Genomic DNA, 5222 nt, shown 5'->3' with positions numbered 1-5222 from the left:
AAAGTGAACTGGAGTTGCTTACCAATGATTTTAGGAAGAAAACTCTCAAGAAAATCGCCTCTAGAGTATTTAGGGTTGAGAAATAGTGTAAAATGAGCTAAGTCCCGTTTTTTTCCTCTTTTACCCAGCGGCAGGTACGCAATTGTGAACTCTTGTTCGCAATTGCCAAACCCCCATTTACAACACACGGATCGCAAAAAGCTATAAGTGTATCAGATGCCCAGAAGTCGCGAATGCGATATTTTGTTTGCGGATGCAGAAGGTCCCCTATCGCATATGCGCCCAAATGCTTCGAAAATGCGACCAAGATGTTCACAAAAGCGGTTGCCCACACTTCGCAAAAGCGAACATTTCCTCGCAAATGCGAGGTCACCCAGTCGCAAAAGTGAGGCTAGAAAAAGCGAGCATCGGAAATGTGAGCCGGACCTCGCAAATGCGAGATCTGCAGTAATGCACTAGCAACTACTGAACACCAGCAATTGCTAACTATCCCAAGCTCATTCAATACTTACCCGAGCCCCTCAGGATCCAAATGAAACATGCACACAAGTGTAATAACATCCTACAAACTTGTTCATTACTTCAAATCATCAAAATAACATTAAATAACAAGAATCGATTATGAAAACTCATGATTTTCAACTTGAAAGCTCACTTTCACATTTTTTCACATAACGCGCCAAAATGCGCTCGGGTCACCCCGGACCCCAACCAAAAGTGCGTACAAGTCCAAAAACACCATATGAACCTACCAAAGTTGTCAAAACACTGATCCGGGGTCGGTTACCAAAAATATTGACCGTGGTCAACTCAAGTTCCCTTTTAAGCCTAAAATCACCTTTTCTTCAAAATTTTACATAAAAACTTTTCGGAAAACGACACGGACCACGCATAGAAATCAAGTGACATCAAATGAAGCTAATAGAGGTCTCAGAACATGAAAATAAAGGCTAATACTCAAAACGACCTATCGGGTTGTCATATTCTCCATCTCTAAAATACTAAAACTGGTTAAGTAATTAGCTAATGTTGGCTTGCCTAGCAAGTAGATGTTAGGCGGCATCACAACTCCATGGTTAGGATTTCAGATCGTGATACTAATGTATTAGTTATACATAAATTGAATAAATACTACCACATAACTAATTAATAATGCAAAGTTAATGCATATATTGTTTTTTAATATATCCTACTAAACGACCCCTTAATGTGTACTAAATAATCAAATAGTTAGGTCTTTATGCGACAAGACTTGCTTATGTTTTTCTTCTTTTGTTTGCTCTAGTCCTCTCTCTATCAGATATTTCCAGACATAGTACATAAAATACTTAAAAGTTTTAAATAGGTGTTTGTTTTACAATATAATTCATTATTTTGGTTTTTAATTTGAAATAGAGAGTTGAATTTGAAAAACTGTTTTAAAGAGCATTTCAAATGAGATACAATACTCCTTATGTATAAATTTGTATAACACATTTTGCTTATCGAGAATCGATTTGACTAATCTTTGAAGCTTAAGTAGATTAGTTTAACTCAGTATTATAAAATTAAAATTTAGATATTCGGGAACTATAAGAGAATACTATAAGTTAATATGATAAAAAATAGCATATTTTAAAATATTGATTAAACTTTATACAATTTGAATTTCAAAAAATAAAATGTGTCAATATTAAAACAAAGGATAATAGTTTTCGCCCACAAGAAATCTATATTTCTCTTTTTGTTATGAAATAATAAAAGTAGAAGAACAATATTGCAGAGAAAGAGGGAGAGGGAATTCTTATTGAATTTTGGGATGAGTTACAATAGAATAGAACCCTCTATTTATAGGGAGAGGGTGACTTAGCCACCAAGCAATGAACCCTAGAATCTCTCTAAATATAGACATTCACCATAAATACAATTTTATTTATAACACTCCCCCTTGAATGTCTATTCAACAGATAATGTGCCTCGTTAAAACCTTAACTAAAATAAAACCCAGTGGGAAAAAAATTCTAGAGAAGGAAAAAGAGTACACATGTTTAGAAATACGCCTTTTGGTTGCCTCGTTAAAAACCTTGCAAGGAAAACCCAGTGGAACAAAACCTTGTAATGGAAAAAGAGTACAACGCGTATTAACTCCCCATGATGAGAGCATCCACATCCTTAAGCAGTTGCATTCCAATCTTGTGCACCATCTTCAAAAGATCTTTGGTAGATATTTGATGAACAAATCAGCCATATTAACTTGAATGAATATATTGCACCTTGAAATCATCATTCTTGATAGAGATGAATTGTCTTCATATGATCTTGTTGGAATCGTCAATTCAATATCTTCACATAGAGGTGAAAACTCTTGCCATCATATTATCATGTGTGTAGTTATAGCAAGATACATTTGTGCACAAATTACACTGAGGATGTAGTACTTCATGACCATGAATTCTATATGCTTTAAGCAATTTAAATCCTTCAGGGATTGTTAAGTCATATAAGCCATATAATAGACTTTAGATGCATATCAATTTTTCATGTCATGCTAGACATATAAGATATCGAAAACTGATTGCACATACCATTGACTTTATACTTTCAAGTGTTTGAACTGCAAGTCCAAATACTTGTCTTTCATATGAAACCAATTCTACTCGAAATTGTTTCTCCAGACTTAAGATCCTCATATATATTTAGCGGTATTATCGATGTCGTCGACAAACATTTTATATCGGTTCCAACCTCCTTATTTTCATATAGACATAACATAGAGACATCTTCATTTATATATTCATGTACCTGAATCTCTCCTGAGATTTTATGAAGTGTTATGTCATGTGATCTTCTAGATCACTTGCCTCCTTTATTATGATCATTTTGATCATTTGCTCATCTTCTTTATAAAGAAGTATATTTGAAACCGATTTGTCTATATGTTTTAAGCTTACCATAGACTTTGTCCTTCTAGGACTTAATAGGAGAATTTGCAATGAGAATATAGTTACTTTCTTTGGGTCAGCAAATGCGTCTGGCATGCTTTGCAATATATTGCCAATGAATTATCTTTTTATGAACTTCAAGTTCATATTATTTTATTCGAGGATCTAGATGTACACATGATAATTCATTCCACGTAACTTTTTCTCAATTGTTTATCATGTCTCCCCCTCATGTTAGAAAAACTAACTTTCTTCCTCAATTTTGGGAACCCATCTTTGTGCATTATAGTGTTAATCAAAATACATACTGACAACAATAATAATAATAAGATGGAATTATTTGGTTCCTGGCCCAGAACCACTTGTGAGGGGAGAATGTAATATACTTTCGTATATAACCTATACCAATCTGATATAGATAACTTTGTTCTCACCAACAACAATTTAGCTATTAAGTGGAGGCACTTAATAAATCATTTTGCTAAACCAACTGTGATGTAAACCAACTTATCAAGATGAACTTCTTGAATAGAAAATCTGGAAATTATGCTCTAAATCAAATTATTGAGCAAGATACCTCGCAAACACCATGTTGCGAGTTAATAATAATCGCACATGTAACCATCTGATAGATGCATCTTATGTGGTATACATGGCAGGTGAATGGGCCCATATTCACCTTTGATATTTCCAGCATTCATGGGATTCAATCCCAATTTTAGTTGGTATATTAATTAATGAGAACAGGCAACATAAGAGAATTCATAAAGAACTTTCTAGTTCTTTAATATTTACCCATGTGAATTCTCTATTATTTTTGCACATCATACTTAAATTGATATGGCTAAACCAATTATGCCAACAGAATAAATTATTAATATTGATAAACTTCAGATTTACACCATGACGTGTGCAATAATTATCAATAAACTTCAAGTTTATTATGATATGGATTTTTATATTGATAAACATCCACTTTAGTGGGGTATTCTTTTATTTGTGTAGTACAAACTGGAGAATAAAGCGAGTAGGTTTTCACATACATATTATCCTGCTACAAGTAGTGGTAATAGAAGATATTAAATCTTTCCTTTATTTATAGTTTCAATATAATCAACCGCTTTCGCGTATACTTTGGAAACTGAATAAGTTTCTCTGAGACTTACTACAACACAATACCTTATTGGTAATCAATTGTGTTTCTCCAAAATAGTATAATTGGCTCTTGCAGAGTTCTCAATTAATTTGTAGTACCACATATTCATCAACATCCATATGGTGAATATCTCTTTTAAAGAGAAAGCCATACCATTATGGTTATGGTCAAAGTTATATTCAAGATCTGTTTCTTGCATTACCGTTGTCTTTTAATAATCACAATGCCAAAATATTTTGGCGTACAATAAGTACGTGACCAATGATCATTTATGCCATAATAATGACATTATTTTCTTATATCATCTCAAACCTCCCTCTAGAGGTGAGTGTGGTATTTCACTACCACTAGCACGTTTATATTCTTTGAAGAATGAATATGTATTCATAAATCAGATGTTGTCATATTCACATCATGAATTGACCATAATCATATGTATGTGCTTTACGCAATCTTATGTCATATCGATGACAAACATTAACTTCATAGAGCGAAGGCTTATTTTGAGAATCCTTATTATTCTCATTACCACGATTATGACGATTATAATTTCGTCTATTACCACATCCACATCCATTGATACCTTTATGGTGATAATTTTGTCTTCTTTCAGACTTATTACATATTGCTATCACATTCTCTTAAGGGAATGAGAATGGAGCAAATTCAATTGGACGAGTTTTCAATTATTGCCCACAATCATACCTGAATTTGATCATGGCAAGACATAGAAATTTTACCACTTCAGGTGGTTATAATTTCTTACAAACTCCATTAGAGTTATAATCAAAATTTATCATCTTTGCTTGTATTTAAAAATCAAATTATAGAATGTCAAGAATTTAAACGAGAAAAGTAAAGTAAAATACTTACCTTTAAATCTAGAATTTAATTATGAAGGAGTTCATGGAACAATTGACAATCATTATGCTCAATCCCAAAGCTTCTACTCAATTGGTTAGAGTCTCGTGCTGATAACGTGTTGTGAAACAATAAAAGTAGAAGAATAATATTGCAGAGAAAGAGGGAGAGGGAATTCTTATTGAATTTTGGGATGAGTTACAATAGAATAGAACCATCTATTTATAGGGAGAGGGTGACTTACCATCAAGCAATAAATCCTAAAATCTCTCTAAATATAAACA

Source organism: Nicotiana attenuata, unplaced genomic scaffold (genome assembly GCF_001879085.1).
Source record: "Nicotiana attenuata strain UT unplaced genomic scaffold, NIATTr2, whole genome shotgun sequence".
In the NCBI taxonomy this organism is placed as follows: Eukaryota; Viridiplantae; Streptophyta; class Magnoliopsida; order Solanales; family Solanaceae; genus Nicotiana; species Nicotiana attenuata.
The sequence above is the reverse complement of the archived record's forward strand: the minus strand, read 5'-3'. Positions refer to the sequence as shown.